This window comes from Vidua macroura, chromosome 1 (genome assembly GCF_024509145.1).
Source record: "Vidua macroura isolate BioBank_ID:100142 chromosome 1, ASM2450914v1, whole genome shotgun sequence".
NCBI lineage: Eukaryota > Metazoa > Chordata > Aves > Passeriformes > Viduidae > Vidua > Vidua macroura.
The window spans coordinates 95,234,006-95,257,374 of NC_071571.1; the positions used below are offsets into that span (position 1 = coordinate 95,234,006).

At 42.7% G+C, this 23,369-nt stretch overlaps 1 protein-coding gene across 3 annotated transcripts in view; it reads left to right on the plus strand.

Annotated features, from left to right (window-relative positions):
* The first annotated feature begins 266 nt into the window (after positions 1-266).
* The window catches only part of ZNF516 (zinc finger protein 516), a 100,989-nt gene continuing 77,886 nt past the window's right edge, over positions 267-23,369 (plus strand). For 2 of the 3 annotated variants that reach the window (XM_053993547.1, XM_053993526.1), the window contains exon 1: positions 267-322. The gene's annotated coding sequence lies outside the window, so the exon portion shown is untranslated. Of the gene's footprint in view, positions 323-12,471; positions 12,548-23,369 lie in introns of those variants that run through there. The other variant, XM_053993537.1, reaches the window with a different exon arrangement.

Consider the following 23,369-nt stretch of genomic DNA (forward strand, 5'->3'; position numbering starts at 1 on the left):
CGGCGGCACCCGCGCCCCAACTTTGCCCCGCGCAGACAATGGTCCCCGGCGTGTAGGTGCGGGCTCGGCACCGGCCGCAGCAGCGCGGCCGCCGGGGGACGCGCGGCGGCGGCGGCGGGGCGGGCGGGGCGCGGGCGCGGCGGGGGCGGTGCGCGGGCGCGGGGCGCGGCGGGGGCCGGCGGGGCCGCCCCCGCCCGCGCCAGTGGAGCCGCTCGGCGGATCATGTGCAGCGCGGCGCCGCTCGCATGCGGCGCGTGGTTTCACCTTCAGAGCGGCTCGGCGCGCCCTTCCCCGAACGCTGCCGCCGCCGGCCGCGCAGGAGGTGAGGGGCGGCGGGGCGGGGGAATGGCCCGGGGGGCGGGGGGGTCCTCGGGCTGTGCCCCTTGGGGGGGGAAAAAAAAAAAAAACCCCTCAACTTCGCGCCTCCCCCCGGGTACGGGGACTGTCCCCCCGGTCATCGGAGCAGCTCCAAAATGGTAACTTTGCGCTGTTCCGCGAGGAGGTCGGGTTTGCTGCAGTGGTGGTGCCGGGGGGTGGGGGAGCCCTGCGGGCTCCGGCAGCCTTTTGGCTTTGTACGCTCCGTCAGGGGCGTTGAGGGGAGGCGGACTGCGATATTAATCCATTAAGAGACAAAGAACAAATTGCCGCACTTTAAAGTAAAAAGCTTCGGCTGAAGAAGGTGGGTGATGGGTCGTCGAGCCCCGAGTAGCCACTTCAATTATTAACAGTGGTTTGTTTCCCCCCTTTCTCCCCCCACCCCCGCTGATATTGATCCAGCTTGTGCGTGAAATGCCCGATGTGGGGCTGTGTCCGTGTGTGTCCCCCCCCTTGTTTGCGAGTCGCTCTCGGTTCCGTGGCGAGTCGGTCGCTGCGTGATCCCCGTTAGAGAAGTACACAGTTTATCAAAGGAAGTTGGGGGTGGGCGGGCAGAGAAAACAATTATTCACATATAGACAGCGAGGAGGACTCGGAGGACAATGTCTCCGTAGCGATTATTTCCAGAAGAGGAAAAATAGCCCGTTTGATGCGGGTGGGGTGGGGGGAGGGAGGCAGGGAGTTTAATGTACATGTTAAAAAAAAATAGAGGGGGGGGGGGGTCGAGAGGAGGGAAGGAAGGGGAGAGAGATAGGGAGGGAGGGAGAGAAAAGAAGAATAGAAATAATGCAGTTCCAGACATTTTGTGCTATAAAAGCTTTCCTCCTCCTCGTCCCTCTCTCCCTCCCCCCATTACTATCTTCGGTGATCATTAGCATAGCGCCGAGTCGCGATCCTAATGCGAATTAAGCACTTGGGCAAGTTGAGGAAAGTTTGGATGGGTAAACTTTGCTATGAGGGAAAGAAGGTGGGGTGCTAAAACTGGCACTACGTGTGGGGAGGCGTGTGGAGCATGACAGCCGGCCGTTGTTTTTCCCCTCAAACCAGCTAACCTCTGCAATTAGCTGCTGGAGACAAACCCTGTGTTTTAAGCCGAAAAGTGTCGGTTTGGAGTCAGCACCATTTATTAGGAGCGTTAATAAGCTCCCATCAGCAGACAGGGATCTTCTGGGGAATGCACATTGTGTGTGCCCACAGCTTATCCTTTACATTACCCCTATATAGATACGGAGGCGCTCGGTTACTGGACGTGCAAATATAATTTTGCTCGGACTATTTTCGAAACATTAATTCTGTTCTTTATTTAATCCAGATGCAGGGTTCCCCTCCCCCCCCCCCCCCGCATTTGCTGCCTTATTGTTGGGTGTACATTTTCTGAAAAGGCGACTGGTGTAACCTGTGGAATTTGAAATGCAAATAAAAGCCTGTGGGAGTTGAGGCAGAACAAATCAGCATTTATAAAGTGAAAAAGATTTAATGTCTTTGAAACCACTGCGAGATTTATTTTTTTTTTCTAAAAATAAGAACTGAATCGTGACGTCAAGTCGTTTGGGCAAGATTTTAAAATTTCTTTTTTAATGTCTGAAACGCGGGTATGCGAAGTGCTTACAGGAAAAACAGATTACAAGATTAACATCTGTTAACATGATCGTTTATCTCCAGCCAAAAATAGGTCAGTCCTTTCTTAAGGAAACACGATTGCTGGGCGCATGATTAAATAATGAAATTAGGCTGATGAGTTCATAAATTAGACGCTGTGTCGACGTGCGTTAGGATCCGACCTGTGACAAAAATATGTAATTCGCGGTCCGCCGGAGAGCGGTGCGGGCTCAAAGTCCCTTTTTGGGGAGAGGCGCAACTCTCTCGCCGCCTCCTCCTCTTCCTCCTCCCCTCGCTCCCCATCGCTGGGCGCTCGTCGCTGCTCCCCCGCTCGCACCCAGCGTCTTCTCCGGCTGGGGAGCCGAAATCTCCCAGCGCTCAGAGAAGTTTCCTCGGCGGGGAGGGACGCGGGGGGTGCCGCGGTGAGGGGGGGGTGGGGGAATGGGGCCGGACGGACGCCGAGCCGAGCCCCCGCCCGCCGTCGGCCACGCCTTGCCGGGGCGGCCCTAGCCCGCGGGCCCGCCCCCCGCCGCCGCCCGGCCCGGCCCCGCTCGGCCCCGGGGTGTCGGGGCGCGGTGAGGTGGGACGGGGCGTCGTCGTGCTGCCGCCTTCCTGCTGCCCTGCCCTGCCCTGCCCTGCCCTGCCCTAAGCGCACCCCCGGCCCGGCCTCGTTTCTGCAGTCCCCTCGCCGTTCCCCCCGCAGCCCTGGGATCCGGCTTTTTTTCGGAAGTGGGTGCAAAAGTACCTTTGTGGAAAAGCTCGTCGGGCCTGGCGGGGCCATCGGTATTTTGATTTTTGTGGGGTTTATTTTGACATTTTTATTATTTTGAGGCGGATTCGCCGGTTTCTGGAGAGTCTCTCCCCAGAACTGGTGGCTGGGCGCCGTGCTCAGGGCCGGCTCCTCGGCGGCCGGGGAGAGGTCCCAGAAGCCCGCCCGGCGAAGGGCCGCTGCGCTTTGGCCCCATGCCACGGACTTTATTTCATGCTTGCTGCACTAAATGAGTTAACAGCCAAAGGGTTTTTCATTAACTCGACTTGGCAACCGTGTATTCGTTGGCTTCTCCCCCCACCAACCCCCCCCCCCCCAAAAAAAAAAAAAAAAGTGTAATTTTAAGCAAAAGCTGAGTGGCATAATATGGGTTGATTTCGATTTGGGAGGGGGAATCTTTTTCAAAATCTTCATCAGATTTCCCTTGTGCCTCCATCCCCGGGCATGGTGTGTGGGTGGGATGATAGCCGAGAGTTTTATTTTGTGAGATGTGCTGTGTGTCCTGATTTTCGACCATTGCTTTCCAGCGGTGTTTTAAGGCCTTGTGTGTCCTGGACCAAGCAGGAGGATGCTGACCCTGTGGCGGGGCAGTGACCTTAAGCTGCCCCCTGTCAGCCCTGCGAGGGATGTGTGGATGGGGCTGGCGGGAGTGTGTACGCGTACATGCTGGGGAGCTGGGTGCTGCATGCCGGGCAGGTGCATGCAGGGCCAGGAGGGTGCTGCGGCAGGTGGATAGGAGTGTGTGTGCACAGATGCAGGGCAGGGATGGGGTATGTTGCATTGCTGCATGGGAGCCAGATGTGTGTGCCTGTAGGTCCTACTGGGGATGTGTATGCATGGCAGAATGAAGCTCACATGGCTGCGGGGTGGGGGAATGCTTCATCACATGCTTCAGGTGTGTGTGTGTGTGTGCTCCTGCCCTCGTGTTTGTGGCTGTGTCCCGTGGGCAAGTGTGGGAAGTAGTGCATGTTGGGCTTCTCTAAGTGAGGCCTGCATGTGCTTACCCCCCAGGCTGGCTGCTGCCAGCGGGCCAAAAATAACAGCATTGTAAGAGATGTTGGCTGTTTTAGGGGGGAGCAGTGCTAGGGAGGGGTGTTGGTGATGAGAGCAAAAGTTTCATCTCGGTGGGGAGTATGTTGGTAGTTTTGTTCCAGTAGTTTGTCCGTGGCAGCTGGCTGGAGGAGTTGTCTGTCAGTGAATGTTGTTGCTTTGTTTCTCTGCCAAAGTGTCCTTCACTTCTGTCACAGCAAACCCGCCATCATCAGCCTGGTCATCTGCTACTCTGTGCACCCCAGCTTTGTCCCACCAGGGTGGATACAGTGGTCTTTGGAGCTTTCCCCTGTTGAAACGGGAAGCTGAAGATGCATAGGAGCACCTGTGGTGTAGTTAGTATCAAGGTGTGGATATTCCAGGAGACATCTTCAGTTTCACAAGAGCAGCTGCCGTAGCCATCTTGAGTGAACTCTGTATAATAAAGTCATTTGCGTGGGGCTCTGTGTTACTGGCACAAGCACACCTTTACGAGCTCCTGGTGTAAAGTGATTTTTAGCTATCTCTAGAAATTCTTGCCTGGGGTTTGTTTTCAAGTCTTTAGTTCCTATAAAACTGAGTGGTGGTGAAGTGACACGTAGTTAGTGATAAGTATTGTGGAGTCTGTGTGAACAATAGGGCATTATAGCCGTTCCTCTAAACTCTTAGATTAATATGCAAAGATAGTGCTTACAGAAAGGAGAGAAAAAATAAAGCATCGGTGAGAATGACATTGTCCTAAGGGATGATCTAAAACATGTTTAAAGAGAGGAGTTGTCTTTGTTAGCACAGCACCTATCTAAGCTTAGCACGACTTTCTAAACTCCTGTACCAGACAAACTATGTTTTAGTCCCTCCATGAATGTGAACGACTATTTCTCTGTGCATAATAGAAAAGAGTTTACACCACTAGGATGAAATCTACCTACTGTTACTTGCAGGTGTCCTCAATAACTCTATCTGCCTAGAATGGAGCAACATTTTGTAGATTAAAGTTTTCCTGTGGCAATGACTAATGTATTTACTTTAAAAAAATAGGTTCATTGTATGATTTTATAATTGGTCATAGTATCATGCTGTCACCAAGATTTAATAATAGCAATTATCAGTACAGATGCGTTCATTGAAGGGGTTGGAAACGATTGTGCCATTGTTCTGAATCTCTGCCTGTTGAATTGATTGTCATTTTAGCAAAGAAGGATGTTTCTGTCTTAACATCTTACAGATCACCTTCAGAAGCTGGGCTGTTGGCTTCAGTTGACTGAAAAAAGCATAACCTTTAAAATGCACCCTGCTGTGGGTGCTTACACCAGAGGGGGCAGCCTAGAAGAGTATCCTCATAGAAATGGTGAACTCACCAACTTCTGAGAACTTTGGGCAGTCTGTTTATTGGGATTTTTTTTGCTAAGGTCTTTGTGTGCTGGTGACTTCAACAGTTACCTTTAGTTACTTATAACTATTGTCTTATATAGTTATATATATATATATAATTATAATTACCAATAAGTATTACCTGTCTATAGTTACCTATATTTACAGTTATCTATAGTCACCTATCTATAGTTCTCTGTGATTAAGATCTGATGACTTCTGTGCTGAGGTCCCATCTAATGAAGGGTACCTATATTTAATAAGATCCAAAACCTGTCAGCTTTGAAAGGCCTAACTTCTGCAAAGGCTTCAGTTCGTGCCAAGAACTTCCAGGACTTCTCTGGGATTACATGCAGTATGCAGAATGATCCAGTGCATAAGCTTTCGAAGAGACCAGTGATGACATCTCTATATGTGCTTAAACTGGAAATCTGGGTTTGACTATGCTGTTTCTTGAAGTCATCAAAATAGAAAGCTGAAATGCAAAGTGATTGCATTTTGCAGGAAGCAACTTGTCCAAGCTTGCAAATTTCAAGAAAAGTGCCTGTTTAAGTTTTTGAGTTGCAAGTATGAATTTGTACATCCATACCTTTTAAGACTGAATGGGCATTGGATTTCTGCACAGAAAGGAGAAATGGACTTACTGCTGTTTTTTACAACCATGTGATGTTCTTTAGTTGGGTAAGAGCATGTACAACCATCCTAAAAATTGACTTGTTGCTTGTGAATCCACTGCTGACCCATAATGAACATCTTTCCACTCCCATTGACTATTGGGAGTTGCATGAGGGTGATTCTGGGTGTAACTACAGTTTATATGCGTATCTAAAATCCTTAATTATATTGGCAGTTAATCAACTAAAACTTATTTTGGTCATTTTTTTCCCTCTAGCAATAAGCTTAATCCTGATACCTAATCAGAGTGGTAAAAAAAAAAAAAAAACACAAAAAAACCCAGGAAAAAACAGTCACATTTATTTGATTAGATATCTACAAAATAAATATTTGAAACTTGGAGCAATGTTGCTTTTTCAAAGCAGACATCTCACATGCTGCAAATATTTATACACTTCAGTGCTAGGATAAAGCTGTTCTGACTCAGACACTGAAGGCAAAATTCTGTTTTTCAGTTACCCACTGTAACTGCACAGAAATTCTGTACAGTACTCAGGAGTTAGGACGATTTAACAGATAGCAGTATTTCTTGGTTGTCACTTCTATGTTAAAAGTAAGTGGGACTTCCTCGCCTTTTCCAGCAGGAATGATTCTAGTAAATATTATGTTAGTGAGCCCACATTAAAACTTGCAAGTGGATTATGGTCCAGGTAGTTAACGCTGCCACTTAGGCTTTCATTAGGATGATGACTTCATTACAAATGTTTACTTTCATTACCTAACTGTTAGTCAGCAAATGTTTAGTCTCTTGATCTGCTGAACCTGCTTTGCTATTTGAAGCCAGCGAGCTCTCTTTTTTTGGTGTGATGATTACTCAAAGCTGGTTGTTCATTTTTTGATGTTGTTTACATCTTGATTACTTGGAGAGGCCCATCAGCATTGTTACACACTTGGTGTTAGCAGTTTCTCCTTGCATTCCTGAAACTGCATTATGGCAACAGTGCTTGTGCAAAGGAACATGGAGCATTAAGCGTGTGTTCCGAGATTAAATTCGCGCGTGGATGGACAGAACTTGCATCTCTCAAGTTGCTACCAAACTATTTATTGCCTAGTAAGTTCTAGCAGGTCTCATAGCAATAGCACACATCTGCTGTACGATAAGTTGTTTATTTACCACTCTCAAGTTGTGAGCTAACACTGCTCATGGTGTCCATGGCAGGGACACTGCGACAGGGGCTGCTGAAGACTGGTCTATAAACTGTTTCAAGTCATGGAAGAACAGAGGTTCTTTCTGTGGATTCAAGACTGCCTGCATTCTGAGGACTACTTAAAATTCATTTTTGCTAACCTTTCATTTAAGCGAGTGCTTATGGAAAAGAATTAAATTTTTATCAGCAGGATATTGTGTTGCTTAACGCTTGTTCAACAAAATCCACATTTCATTATGGGCTGTTGCAGAAGCTGTAGGCCTGGCATTACTGTTGTACTGTTGTGGTAAACCCAAGGTAACTTTAGTAGGGTGGCACTGAATTTACAGCACTGGATGTGGGGATGAATTTAGCACACAGCACTTAGCACCTAATTAAAGCTTATAGTATTACATCCGTAATCAGGACACTCTTAGAATCTCTAAGAAATTAGTTTTTTCTTTGTCTACTCTTCTCCTTTTTCTTTCTTGCCATATTACTGTGTGGTGTTGGGAGCTTGTTTCTCCATGTTGGGGCTGTTGTATTTATGTCCCAAAGGAAATGCTTTCCAGCAGTGTACTTCAAATTGAAAAGTAGAAGAATTTTGTGGCTCCCTAAATCTTTAAGGCTGGTTTCTAAAATGATCTAGCTTTTAATCTTCTTTTCAAAGTAAAATAAAAACTACAAAGCGTATGTAATTACAATTTGTAGCTATTTTTAGACTCCTGACATGTTTCATTTATAGTATAATGATAAAAACAAATAGCACAGCGGCTAGACAGACAATTTTCAAACCAACAGCATCCACTTCAGCTACCCTGTGTGTATTTTATATGTGTTTCCTTTGGTTCTTTTTTTTTTTTTTTTTTTTTTTTTTTTTTTTTTTTGTTCTTGTTCTTTTTTGGCTGGGAGTGTACTGAAACTGTATGTCTCAGTACATGCTGGGGGGTGCAGAGAAAGCGAGAGCTGTGTCTGTCGGGCAGGTCCTGTTGTGAGTGTTTGCTGAAAACCGGATCATGTGTCAGTGAGTTTTAATGTACTGCACACACACACACAGACACACACACGCATGCTTTGCTTTTCCGGCAGGTATAATAAAGGAAGAACGGTGAGTTGGCTTGTCACTATTTTTACACTGCATAGAAATGCTTGTGTTGGCTTGTTATGGGGATAAAGCTGACTGAATAGTAATTTTTCCTTGTCTTTTTTAAAAAGATGGTGAGCAGGAAAGTGGTGTTAGTTTTCAGTAAAGAAAGAGGAAGAGAAGCTGGTGGAAATTGAGGTGTTCTAGTCACAATTGTAGCCTAATTTTAAAATGGTCACGTTTACTTATATAAAAATAGATTTGGGAATTAAATTAGCCATGTTCTTTGTTTTTAAAAGGGTAACGTGTGCGCACTCACCATATGGTAGCATTTAACCCTTATTGTATTAGCTGACAACAAGTCACATTTATTCTCTGATTTATTTCAGTGTTTCAGAATGTTCTTTTTCTGAAATCTAGTACAATAAAAGATGCATTTAGGATTGTGCAATGTAATTATCTGTAGCAGTTTTGCCTCACTGTTAAAATGATACCAGGTTCATGAGTAAGCAATATTTTTCCTTTAAGAAATAATTTCCTTAAGAAATAGTCATTCTCTGAATGTTGAAATGGTTTGCGGGAAGAGTTATGAACAATAGCCAGTGACACGGCGTGTTGTAAAGGATTGCAGGGCGAGGTGTTACAGTCTCTGCTGGCTGAAACTAGAGCTCCTCTTTTGATGGTTGAGTATGTGCTTGCAAAGTCTTTGTCTCCCCCCCTTCGTCCACCAGTCTTTACACAGAGGTTGCTTAGTTGCCTATTTTAATGGATGCATTCTGGCTTCCTTTGTGGTAGACTGTGAGGCACCTGCATTGGTGAGCTGGTAGCAGTATTGGCAGCCACAAGTATGATAAAACTATGAATCAGGCAACTTAAGGACTGACTTAAACTATGCATTTAGGGAAATAAGATACCTTATTTTCCCTTTGGATTTGGATTTCCCTGGGAGTTGTATTTTTAGGCTTTCTTTCCCCTCTGCCATCCTATCTATGCACGTCTTCAGGGATTCAGGAGCTGAGACAAAGTCCCAAAGTGTGCAGTAAATATGAGTTAGCCCCATACGGTGCATTGCGTGAGAACTTTCAAAAGTCGGTGGCACTCCTCACTGAGGTACCAGTTGCTCACCATCTGTCTCTTAAAGTAATTTCTTTTAACCTTGGGACTCGAAAATATTTCAACAAGGTTATTCATGTGTTTGTGTGAAGAGTCTGTAAGTGTACCGAAAAACTGCTAAGCTTCTAATTTCAATGTGGTGTTTGAATACTAATGTATACCAATTAGGAATAGCTGATGTTATAATTTATAGAAGTTGAAAGGAGCATTAAACACCACCCTTCCAACACTAAATATAGCTTTTCCTCCTGTGTGTAGCTGCTTACGTGAAACCAAGGGTCTGTCTTCCAGATTGTTGTACTAGCATGTTGATACATCCTTGGATAAACTACCAGGCTCGTGTATTATCACAGCAGTCCCTTTGCAACATCCTGTGTATAACTGTACCTTTAGCTGATTAACACAATGCTTTCTTGGTGCTGTTTTTGATGGCTCTGTGAATCCTTATTTTAAGACCTTTTCTAAAGAAATGTTTTCATCACTAAAGAGAAAAGCTGTATGAAATCTATAAATACGTACTTTAATTAGATTTGCTCTGTTTGTCTCTTTTTTTCTTTCCCTCCAGATAAATTTTACCTCAATAATGAATGCTGTGATCTTCAATGCATAATTATATTGACATTAATAATGATAGTTGGAGAATATTTTAATGCCAGTTAGAGAAAACATGACAATTTATGTTGATAACCTTGGTCCCATTAAATTAGAACAGATTTTAGTAGAGAGCTGTGACTATCAGTGGTATGATGAAATAACCCACTTCTTTTCATTGTGGCAAGCATATTGGAGAGTTCATCTTATCATGAGTGGTACATACCAGGTGTCAAGTGACATGCCAGACACACAGCTTTGCTTCTGAATGACTCTTTCCAATTAGAAAGTAATGGCTTTAACGGGATCAACCAAGTAATCGGAGTCTGTCAGTTCTCCCGTGCCAGGAGGTGTATATTTGCAAATGTTATTTATTTATTTATCTGCTTTTTAATGAGTTGCAAAATTGTTGGTAACCTTGAGTAAATTTGGGGGGTGGTGGAAATACTATGTTGAAATTGTGGGATTAATGGTTTAGCAGTTGGGATTAAAAATAGTCTCAGCAAATTACCCTGTTGATACTGAAGCCAGAATCTGTTAATGGGGTTACAAGCAGATTGGTTTATCAGTCATTTATTTTCTAGGTTGATTAGGGATTATAGGTTACCATCACAAAAGTAAGCAGTGCAAAAGGCGAGGATTGCTAATATTTTGATTCAGAGTTTCATGCACTTAGAAGGAGGGTGTCTGGAGCTCAAAAGTGGTTTCTAGATTGTGGGCAGCCTTTCCCCTCAGATTTTTATATTCTGAAGTAGATGTCTAAGGAGCCTGGGTATTGTAAAGGAGTAGTTTGGCTTGTTAAAAGTCTGCAAAATGATACAAAACAGTAATCTGTGAAATTCATGCGGGCCACTAACAAAATTTCAAATGCCTGCTGCTGAATTGCCTGCTGTTGTGTCTTCTGTTTCAGTGCAGAACGCAGGGCTCTTCTTACTCACAACAATGTTTATGACGTGCAGTCTGTGCAACAGACTGATGGCTTTTGTGTGTCCTGTTCTAACTTGCAAACAAACTGTGTGTACCTCTGCATAGCAAAATCCTTTAACTGCCACTTGTTTATTGCAGATCATACATAGGTCTCTGAGCTAGGGATAGAGTTGCAAACCAGGGCATCCCCTCTGGGGGATAAAAAGCTGGGCACCCTTTAGATCTTACTCTTACCTTCTGCTATGTAGTTCAGGAGATGCTGTGACTTTAATGCTCTTTGCTACCTTGTCCTGATGTACAGCTTGAGATAACATAGTGACATTTATTTGGCTTTTCAATACTTGCTAAGTCAAATGCAGTGAAATAGCAGGTGAACATTTCTGCAGCTTTTTAGCTAGATGTGGAGCTCTGCACAAGATTGGTGGAGAGACTTGTAATTGTTTTTGTGTCCTTGGCTCTGACACAAGATAAGGGAGAGAACAAGAAGTTCAAGAAGAGAAATGCTGACTTGGTTTGTTAGAGGAGTGGATGATACAAGCTTAAAAAGAATCCTCTGGGGACTGGCTGATCTGGCAGACCAGCAAAAGGGAAGGAAATGGGGACCTTGAGATGTAAGAGATCAAGCTAATTCCTTACCTAAAACTAGGTTTTCTTCTGTCCTTGCAGAAAGCTTGTCCAAGCTTCCTGCAGGTTCTAAGACTGAAATCCAAGGATCAAGACTTCTATCACCACACTGGAGAGGAAGACAGATAGTTACCTGCTTAATGTGGCTCTCCTGTGAGTTTTGTGCTCCTGGAGGATGGGAGAGAGAGCATAATAGACTTGAAGAAGGATGAGCAGCCCAAGAGCAGTGACAAGGTCAAGAAATTTGTCTGAATTTTGGCTTAAGTATTTTCTCCTGCAGTTCAGTTTGCACACTGGCGCAGGTTACTCTGGAATGTGTAGGGAGCCTAAAGCTGTTCTGTTGGCTCAGTGGGATAGGGAATGCTGCCCTCTGAGTTGGTACTTCCTCTGAACAGGAAAAAAACCTCATCACTTGGTACAGTCTGTCATCTGTGATCCCTATGGAAGAAGAACACTATCTCTTAAACTAAACTCTCTTCAACATGTAAGAAAAAGGACAAGATGATGAGAGTTGAGAGTCTGTCAGCTAAGAAGATGCTAGACATGAGACAGATTTTTGTTTTCTTAAACACACAGTTTATTCTGCTTTATTCATTGTATTTTACACTTTGAAGAAGATAACAGCATTTGAAGGGTTCAGTTTCTCATTCTAATATGCAAAATGAAGTTTTGAACTTGAATCTTATTTTAAAAAGAAAATACCTATGTAGGTATAGCAGTATGCGAATGTAGGAAAATAATTTTGCAGACGCATAATAAAAATGCTCTTCACACAGTCCTCCCTGCTTTCCTCCCATGCTGTTAAGGTCTAATGGATTTTGCCTAGCATAACTCAATTCTTGCGGAATCTTACAGCAGCTCTGTGAAGTTTATTGAAGACCAGGTAACCAGAATTACTCCTTGTGTAATTCCACCCACAAGTGAGGTAATTACACCTTGCGTTGGGCATTAGCGGAGCTATGCCAATATGAGCTGGTTCACTTGTAAAGATCTCTCAGCCGTTTCACGTCTGGCATCAGTGTCAATCTCTTTGCTCAGAAGTGATGAAGAGCTGGTGCAAGCAGCAGGCACAGCAAAAGCTGGAGGAGAAGAAAATAGGGTGTGTTGAGCTGAACACAGCCGTAAAGGAAAAAAGACTGTAACAAGATCATACAGAAATAAGAAGGAGGAAATACGTGTTTGGAGGAGCTGTGGGTGTCCAGGAAGACTGTTAAAGGTGGAGAACTACTTTCTCCTGTACCTAGGAACACTGAGTTTCTGAAGGTGGGTGTCTGTCTTTCATCAGAAATCACCATGGCAGGAATCTGTAGTTATCTGCGTTATGGTAGTAAAAGAATCATTGCCCTTTGGTGATGCTTTTCTTCATGAGTGGTGAGGCTGAGGTGGTGGCCGGAGCTTCCCATGTCATCATGCCCCTGTACAGTGTTGCTGGATGTCGCTGTCTGGGATGCGTTAATGGGGTCTGACTGAGATTTGATTTATTTCCCATGGCACTGGTCTGCTGGGTGGTCTCTGCCACCCTGCAGCAGCGCCAGAATGAGATGGAGTGTGTGCAGAGCTGTGTAAGAGCAGGATATGGGAGATGCCTGGTGTTCTGTGTAGGGCTTAGCTCGTGTAGCCTTGCTTCATCACAAGGAGCCCTGGGAGAAATTAGAGTGGTGGTGGTTTTAGAGAGGAGATGTTAAAGAGAAGAAGAGGAGGTTTGGCTGAGCACGTATGTTTGCATGTGTGTGAGGTAACTGAATTTTTCTTCTGTGTAGTTTCTTGAAGGGACTTAAGACTTGGTTCTACTGCACAGATCTCTGATTATTGTAGACTCCTTTCCTGTCTCTTGTCCCCCAGGTGTACTTCGCTCTGCAGTCCCTTTTTCCTGGCTGTTGCACACTTCTGAGCTTGAGCGGGTGTCAGCACTCAAAACTTCAAGGTGGCAGAGACTTGGGATGAGTGGGTGGATGTGGCATGCTGAGCATGAGAGTTTTTGGAGGAGGAATATGAAGTGGAGCAGGTTTGTGTTCAGAATGAAAACAGGAGTGATCCAGGTGTTGCAAGGGACCCGTGAGAAGGACTGAGCTATGCTGAGAAACCAGGCTGTTGGCACAGAAGGGTTGGGAGGATGTCAGGCACAATGCAAACAGCCACCTAAGACTGATTAATTTTTAGCACTGATAGCAAACTTCCTTAAATAAATTGCTGTTAATGAATAGAATTTGTTAGGACTAGCTGGGTTTGTGAAAGATGCATGTCAGCAAAAACAGCCATGCAGAGAAACCGCACTTGGGAAATCTGTTGTTCATCCTCTGTCTTTTCTGTGAATACTGTCATGAATCTGTCCTGAAAGCAAATTTTCTAGACGTGACTTTTACTGCTACAGCCTTAACTCTGATGACTTTTGCAAAGAATGTACTGCATATAATGTTTCTGCTCTCTTAAAAAAAAAAAAGTAGTAACTTTATGTTTTTAGCATTATAAAGGAGATAAAATAAGGACTTGCAACAGTTCCCTTTTCCAGGCTTCTGTAGCTGTGATTAATTCCTTATGGTAACAATCATCCTCTACATCAAACCACAATATGATGGTCAGGTAAAGGTGCGTGGGAACACAGCAGGCATCTGTTTCTATCTGACACAAAGTCAGCGGTTTAGGCTTATAGAAGATTATGATTTATCAAGAGGGTATAATTATAAGCTGTTGTCATATGGTGGCACCCAGTAGCAATGATGATCTGTTGCTGCTCCTCTGGGATGTGTACAAACACACAGTAAGAATAAGTTCCAGGACTTGATTGTATCTCCTCTGTGTACATGTGGTTGTATGGATCCATTTAAAGGGTCATTAAAGTTCTCCAAAGCTTATCTGCTGTCAAATTAAATGCTAATAAATGTCTGTTAATTATCACAGTCCTCTTCACAATAATAAGTTATTAGAATTGAATTTACTGTGCATTTTACTACAGTGGGAGGAAGCCAACTTTGGTGCTTGGTCCTCATCTGGCATTTGAATGTGTATGTAGAATGCAAGGCAAAAATTTGGCCACAGTCTTCCTGGTACTGAAGGCTGCCTGTGTGGTGATGGGGTAGAAATGTTCTCTGCTCTCCTCCAGACTCAGCTGGTTTCTGTGCAGAAACTGGTCCTGCTGCAGGCTTGCAGGAGAACTGCACCATGGGGCTCTAGTTCTGTATCACACCATGGGTGCCTAGAAATGTGGTCAATGTCAGCATCCCTGGGTCATTCCAGAAATTAACCTGTCAGCTACCTGAAAAATATTAGGATGGTTCATTAGCCCTCTCTCTTTGTGTCCATTACAGTGGGGTAGTAAGGAAAAGTCACATAAGAGATCTGTGACCAAGGAGGAAAAGATTTAGCATGCCATATATAGCATAGGTATAATCATGTGAGTACAGCTCTCTTCCCTGAAGAAGAGTATTGCGTATGGAATTCTCTTTCATTGCAAAGACACTTTCCTTTTGCAAGCAGCAGCAGCATCTTTCTGGTTTTGGTAATTCAGCCTATTAGTAAGAGCTGTATGGCATAGTAAATATGCAAGATACGAAGCTTACTTTTATGTATTTCCTGAGCAGTGCAACTGGAAGTGAAGTGGTGCCACATCCTCTGCACATGTAAATGGCATTGTAATTTCTTCTAGGCAGTGGTCAGAAAATGATACATATTCCATCACTTTAGGACATAGCATCAACTTGACCCCAGAGGCTAAACCTTGCTCAGTTACTGTGCATTTTAGTGGTGTTTCTCCAGTTACTTTGGTCATACTAGTTCAAATTTATATCAGCATACGTTAGACTACAGCTTGGTATTAGGTGTGCTGATTATGCGCTGTGGCATAGAAAGTGGAGCAGGATGACAGGGAACTGGGCTGGCAAAAGGAGATGTGCTTATGGCATCTGTTTTGTGTCTCTTGAATACTTTATTTCAGCCCTGTATTCCCTGAGTCATGTTAATCCTGGTATCGGTAGGTACCGCCTACACCCAGTTTATTTCTACCTTGAGGTCATGGCATAGGGTCATTATCTCACTTTCTGACTGTAAGCCATACTACCTTGTAGGTTGATGATGAATTCATGGCTTTTAGGGAGTCATGTCTGCTCCTGTGCATGTGTGCACACACACACACCCCACTACAAAATAGCAACTTCAAAGCCCTCGCTGGGTAATCTTCACTGACATCAGTGAGCACTTGTTACTCATCGGAGGAGCCTCGCTGACTTGAGAGGCACTTTCTTGTGAGTAGGAGTTTGCCAGTGTTAGCAATGGTGGCCCAGCCTGGCCCCAGAGGGTGATTCAGTTACCCTAAGTTTGGCATTGCCTGGGCATGGGCATATACACGCAAATGCACAAAGAAAAAAAAAAAAAAAAAAAAGGTGTTGGTGTTACATGTCCAGGATTTGAAGAAAAATAAATTGTTTAGTGTCTGTTGTTGACGGTGTTTAAAGTCAGGCGAACATAATACCTGCATCCCTGTAGATAACAAGTGCCTCCTTGGCTGCACATAATGATGTGGAACATTTTGTGTTCATGGCAGTGACACTGTGGGCTGGATTCTCCTCAACTCTTTGCCATCTCCACCCACTGACATGGAGAGTTCAGGGGTGTAGGCTGGGCCGATTTGGTTCTCTGTTTATATAGGACATAGACCTGCATGCTCTGAATGTATTTGTTTAAACAAGAGGTCAGCTGTTAACAGAAAATGGTACATGCCTTGCTGGTTAATGGGAAAATGAAGGCAGTATTGTCATGATGATGGCTTTAGAAACAGAGATTGTTTCAAGTATGACAGAGGACACCCAGCTAAGTATTGTTAAAAAAGGTGCTTGCTAGAATAATAGTAAGTGTATGATGAACTTAATGCCAAAGATAATGCAGTTCAGTAGAGTGACTTCAGAATCCTGTTGTCATTCAGTATTTCTGCTTGTTTTGTGTTGGTAAAGAGCTGATTTTTTTTTTTCCTTCTCCTACTTCCAATTTTGAAGAAGTAGGTTATCTGTAGTTGGCTATAGTTTTGAGGTTAAATATTAGCAAGCATTATATTATTAACCCTTGCAAGTCAGCATTTATTTTTTGTAGTATAAACATAGTATATGCCTATACATGTGGAAACAAAAGAGATTTATTTTAAAGCTTTAAAGGTGGATATGTGGTATTGGCAAGAAGCAGAGTGTACCCTAAGGCATTCTTATATTGCCAGTTGGGATTTAAGCTTTTATACTAGTAAATTTTATTGTCTAGGTTAAAAGCCAAATTCATTCAATTAAATTAATCTCTGATTCTTTTCCAGTGTGGCAGAGTTTAACCAAGGATGAGTGTAGCTGTTTTGTTAAACATTAAAAGATGCTGTTGATTTGATATTTTTTTAACTAATATTAGAGTGAGCTCAAAATGAAAAGAGGTTTTGAAGTTTTTGCATGGGGCTGCCATGCTGCCATTAATGAAATTGATCTTTATTTATTTACTTATTTAATCAACATGCTTGCCATGATTACAAAGCTTGTAATTTAACACTCCTCCTTGGTCTGGCAAACTGATCCCTGTAGGTGGATGCTGGTGGCCACTTGGAAGTCTATTGAACTGACTGCAAAGATTTGATCATGTGGGTCAGTCTGTACAATGTGGGGTTTAGTTTCAGAGACAATGATTCACTGTTGCCTAATTTTGGAACTCAAATAATTGCTTTGCTATCAGTGCTGCTTTTTGAAGTGTTCCTAACTAGGGTATAAAAGCAGGTAGTTTATGTTAAATGGCAGGAGAAACAGTTTGTCTACTGCATGAAACCACTGTGTTTATGTATCAGTGTAATGCGTGTAATCCATCCACAAGTTTATGCATTCAGTGTCCTCCTGGAAGTGTCAGAGATCCACAGTGCCCCTGAGCACCAGATTTAGCATTTGATGCTCAGATGTAGCTTTCAGATCTATAAAGTGTCTTCATCCTTACAGCTCCCCACTGGCTGTGTTTTTCAAGACATTGAAGAGCTTAGTACTCTTCCCAAGTCAGCTGTGATTTATGCTCAGTCGGAGAGGACTGAGGCAGCCCATTGAAGTTACCCTAAGGGAAGCTGTCATCATCAGGATGATTAAAAAGCCTCGTTGGGCATATGATGCAATATCAGTGTGCAGGATACCCTTGCTGCAGGTCGAGGGCTCCAGCCCCAGCTGATGCTTCTGCTCAGGTACCTGAAGGATGGCAGAGCCACAGGTGCAAACTCAGAAACAGAAGGAGCAGGCAGGAAGGGTTGTTCCTGTAGATTTTTCTCTAAGCAGTGAGGAGAATGTGAAAGAAGGTTTAGGAAGGCTAAAATACCAACTTACATAAATGGAAAATGGCTTAATAAATGCAGTGCTGACATAGTATAGGTAAGATCCTGTTGCCTAGTTGCTCCACGTGCCCTGTTGTGACAGCTGGGGTGGTTGAACAGGGTAGCACATATCCGCTCCCCTCTGCAAGTTTTCATGTTGCAACTCCTATATGGATGTCTTCTGGCCAAAAACTTCTCTCAGGCGTCACTTTAGGAAGCATGTTTTGACACTGCCTGCTTGCATATGTGCTTAGAGGGAGTAACTGCAGGTGTCAGTGCAAAGACAACTCTTCTCTTGTGTGTGGTTGAAAGGTTGCAAAGTGAAAAAGTCAGTGAGAATTACTTAATTTTCTTTGAAAAAAACCAAACCCTAACTCTTCCTCATTAAAATTGTATGAATCTAACAAAAATGTATATTAACATTTGATATATTTGGGAGGAGATGATTATTTTTGATATGAAACATTGAGTTTAGAACAATCCAGATCGATGACATGGTATTTCAAGTATAAAAGGTTTTGGGTAAACCAAGAAATTTTTTTTTTCTTAATTATTTTAACCACATCAGTATATGCACCTGGGGACAGAGATGACCCTTCATTGTTACTGTTTGTGGAGAGGTGACGTTAACAAGAGATACTGGCCTGAGTGGGTTCCTCAGCCTGCTGTACCCCTTACCCCTTCCTTCACAGGAAAGGTTTGATATGGAGTGGCTGATTCAATATTGAGAGGTGTGGTTCTTTGGGTTTCTCTTTGGATTTCATCCATGTGCCTTTTCTTTTTTTTTGTTTGTTTGTTTTGGTGGTTGTGACACTGACATAGGTGAAAACCAGGTCTGCTGAGAAACATCATTAAAACACTAGATGTTGTATGTAACTTTGTCAGGGTGAGGAGGAAGGGATTTGGTTGGGATGTAGCAATTGGCAAATGTCCTGAAGTGTGGTAAGACCAACTGGATGCAGTCACCGGGGTGCAGTCAGATTTGATTGTCCTGTACTTAGTTACTCTTCCTGTAGTTACTGACAGGTGAGGCATCCTGCAGTGTAGCAGGCATCTGCATGTTTGAGCTAGATCATACAGTACCTGATCTTACAGATGTAATAATCTGGACTGGTTGCACAGCAAAAAGAGTTTGCATCCTACTTCAGATTAATGAGATCTGTCTCTTAAAGCAGGGGGTTTAAGATGAAATTACTCTGTATTTATACAACAATCACTTGTTGTGGTGTGAGGTAGCTTATATAAACTTTTCTTTAGGATTGTTTTTGTTACTGTGCATGAAAAGTTGGTTTATTTTTCTTTTAAATAAAATTTGAAGGTAAGATCAAGCTATTTTTCCCCCCTGCACATAGGATGTAACCACTGCAGTGGTGCAAATTGCAACAAAGGTGTTGTTGCTTTATGTGGATCAAGCAATGTGGAAGTTCTGCCTTGTGCTGTGTGGGTCTCTTCTTCTTTCAAGACCAATGGGCTGGACTTCTTGAGCAGATGAATCCCATGAGAAAGAGCTCCTGTCTCTTGTGTCATGGTGTCTATCTTTGTGATAGTGGCTGTGCAGTGGAGGACAGAGCCCTGGTGGAGGGGTAGGGATGGAAGAGGTGGAGACAGGAGGGCAGGGATATAGCCTGGAGGTGTTGGCTCACCTCCATGAAATCGTTGAGACATTTTTGATCGAGTTGAGGAGTGCTTTGAAGTCCTCTAGTGGAAAGCCTGCCTCCTTGCCCCTGTCTTCGCTTTCAGGTGGGTAGGTTTTCTACCTACACTTCACCAGAAGTGTAGGTTTAGCTGTCTGTGCTTTACAAGAACAAAACGTTTCCTGTGGCAAACAGAAACTGCATGCAGAAACCCAGGTTTGATTTCTCAATTCTGAGTCTCTCTGTTCTTACAAAAGAATGGTTTTGCCGCATTTTTTTGTTCAACTTGTTAAGTTTTAAAGGAAAATATTCAAATTGTGCTTTTCAAGACCAGTTAAAATATTTAAGTCATCGTCTTGGCCAGCAGAGAAGACCTTGGGGAGCTGGGAGGTAGAAAGGCGGAGGAAACAAAAGTACCTGTTCAATTAGATGTGCCAGTGCAGATTAAGGAACGCGTAGCATTTTTCTGCCAAAACTCAAACAGCAGTTTCAGTTCAACTGTTGACTGACACAATCATTGTCCCTGTTGCAGCATCTGAGTAACTGTGAGGAAATACCTGAGTATCTCCTGGTTGCTGGTGGTGTCTTGGTGACCTCATGCAGTGATGTGTATTTTCTCCCACTGGTGCCTGAATGCACGTTGCTGCCAGGGGTTTCTTCCATCCACGGTGCACAGGAGTGAGCACTGGGCTTCGTCTCTGTGCTGCTGCCTATCCGTGATTGAAACTCTTGATGCCTCCTCTTGGTGCATGGAAGCACATTCCTGAATGTTGAATGGTGGCATCTTACTCTTCAGTTAGGAGTGAAGGCAGCCCTGTTGACCTTGGGCTTGAGAAAGTCGCTATCCTAGTGGGTTTTATGGGGTTTCCTTCTACTTGTTTGTTTTTCAGTAGTTGAAACTTGCTGTTGTTTGAATTTTGAGTGAAATTCTAATCGCTGAATAACTTTAGTTATTTGTATAAATAATGAGGGAATCAGTTAACAGCTTTGTGTTTCTTACTGTTCTGGTTATGCCTACTAGGAAACTTTAAGGAAATACATGAACCTGTCAAGGCTGCAAAAGCAAGAGAGTCTCGTTGTTGAAGAGAAGAGACTTGGATAGCTCATAAAATTGCAGCCTTTTGGTGCTGTGGAGAAGTAAATTGAAGTCATTATGACATTATGGCAGAGAGCGTCTGATCTGCCAAACTGTCAGCGTTTGATGGACGTGGTATCTACTGACACGACGTTGCACGAGTGCCAGCCAGTTTCTCTTTCTGTCAGCACAGTGTTGATACTGCCAAGTGCCTGTTACTCCCTCAAACTACTGCACGTGTAGAAAAAGCTGCTGATCAATACTATAAAGGAGCAGTTTATGTTTTTATGTTTGGTGATTATCAGATGTGTATTGATCTGTCTTTTGGTTATGGGTGTGTAATGTTAGGAAATCAGTGATTGAGACGGCTGAAGTATTGGTAACAGATAATTTCTCTAAATTACAACATCAACATTTGCAACACTTAATAACTTGCCAGATAAATACAGTTTCCTGACAGCTTTCCAGCATCAGTTTCATTTGGGAGCTGAGTCACTAATGCCCTAAAGTTTAGGAGGAAAAAAAAAAATCAATGAAAGTATCAGGAAGTGAGTTTTTTTTTTTAGTATGTTTGGTGTACTTTTGTTTGTTTGTTTGTTTAACATAGCACGAAGTGAGCGTCCCAAAGACATGATCTCACCACCCTGCTATGACTAGTGCCTCCAAAATGAGTCTGGAAGCAAGTTCTGAAAGTGGAGATGCAGCAGAAACAAAGGTGAAAGAGCAAATGCTGATGTTATGCAAGACAGCAGATGAGAAATGATTCAATAATGGTTACAAGCATTCATACAAGGGAAGGAAAACCCACCCAGATTCCCAGTTAACAATATTGATTCCATACTCAAAAAATGAACTGTAGTTTATTGCATCCAAGTTGTAGGAAATGTTCTCTGCGGATCCAGGGAGAGGTACGATGGGAGGGTTTTTTGCTATGTGCTTAGACAACAAAGTAATATGGGAAGGATTAAAGGACTTCTCAGGTGAAGTCATCCTCTATTTAATGCTTATGAGAAAGCAGTGGCATCTTGTAGTCTTGGCTGAATATATTTTGGAGGATTAAGGATATTTCTGCCATTGTTATGAGTGACTGTTGAAAATAAGATCAAAGCTCCACTCTTTTATTGGCGTTCTCTCATAGCAAGGGTGTGTGCTTTCTATTTTACTGTGTCATAATTTCTAGGGGTATGGTTTTGTTTGTGTTTTTTTTTTTTTTTTTTTTTTTTTCCCTTGTTTTTGTGTGTGTGATAGTTTGTCATCCCTAGTACAGTGCACAAATCAGTTATTCAGGTAAAAACTGTAAAATCTGGATGACCTAATTATAGATTTCTTAATTTGCACTCCTGTGGCCTGTTATTAAGTATTCCCTTACTCAGAAGAACTCAGTACTTGGAAATCCCATTGCAGTCAATGGGAAATGCAATAATAAGCACTTGGGAAAGCAAGCTTTCCTTGTCAAGCACTTAAACATAATGGTTTGTAGAGATACCTGAGACATGAAAATTCTTTACCTAAATTAGTAACCTAGTTAGTATCTCCAGAGCCAGTGAAGTGTTTGAAAAATGTTTGCACATCATTTGTGAAATTTCAGGTTTAATTTTAAATAATTCTGAATCTTGTAGGTATTTTTGATGGGAGTAGATGAGTAGAATTTGATTATATATTTTAAGTACCATTTCTTTTGGAAGAAATTTTCAAGTTTCACAGTGAAATCTCTGATTTTGTTTTTTGGTAAATGTACTGTGTCATGATTCTACTCACATTCAAAAGGTATGAGTGGTTTTGAAAATAATAGTAGCCTCACTGGACTTAAGCAGATTATTTATGTGTGTGAAGTTACTCAGTTGCATAAGTGTTTGCAGACTGGGGGATCTGTAAACTTTCAGTTAATGGCTTAACTTTTTCTTCCATTCTTAATACCTTTATTTTTAAGATGTCTGAAATTCCTGTATTTACAGCACAGCTCACTCTCTGCATTTGGTTTCAGAAAGGAAAAACATTTTAGGTCAACTTCTGATCATGTAGAAGGAAAAAAAAATTGATGTGGAAATAGAACGGATTTTGGCTTTATGCATGTTTCATCAGTGATACAATGGATTCATTCATAAACCTTTAGTAAGATGTATTTTGATATTTTTCCTTTCATTGTAAAACATAGGTGCAAGTTTTCCTGGAGAATTAACAACACAAAAGCCTTAATTTAGAGTTATAATTGCAAAATGATGACTTTACCATTTGGAGCAGTTTAATGGTTTTATGTGGAATGAGTAGATGGATGAGGCTTTCTCAAATGCAGGCCTTTTTAGGACACTGAATAATGTGCAACAGATAATTTTTTCTAGTAATATACAGTAAAGCATGGAAATGAGAAGACTGCATATTTTAGGAAAGTGTATTCATGAATGAGCAGTTCTAAATATGTCCTGAAATAGTTACATACAGTATGGACATGCTGTGAAGCTCAGGACATCCTAGATTTCCTCAGACAATATAAAATGCTTCTTGTTATTAAATTTTAAGCAGGATTCAGTGTGTCATTTTATGTAGTTGTTCTGGGCAATACCTGGAAGTTTAATGCTTTCAGACACCTTTTAGTTTGCTCTGCAGACGAATTGGGGCATTTTCAAAGTAGCAGTTAAAGTCTGCTGAAGTCCCATGCACTAAAGGGTAGACCAAAAAGTACTTCCCTCAAAAACACACACTATAACCTCCCTCCCTCTGTTTTTTCCCCATTTCCTTCTATATGCTAGAGACTTTTTTTCCTTTCTAGCATTCTTGAGTACTTATCATTAAGTTATCTGATTAATTCTTGCATAAAAAAGCCAGTGAGGAAACTTACAAAAAGCATAGCCGAAGTTTTCAAAGGAACCTCCATAACACCATTTCTAAGACTCTCCAGCTGGTTTGAAAATTTCAGTTTATACCTCTTCTGTTGTCTGCCTGTATTGTGCATCTGTGCACGTGCAAGTATAGAAAATGTACTGTATGGTAAAACTGGCTGAAATATCTGTTTCAAATTAAATGTAGTCATTGAGGAAAGATTGCTTTAGGCTCAGGTTATTTCACCAATAT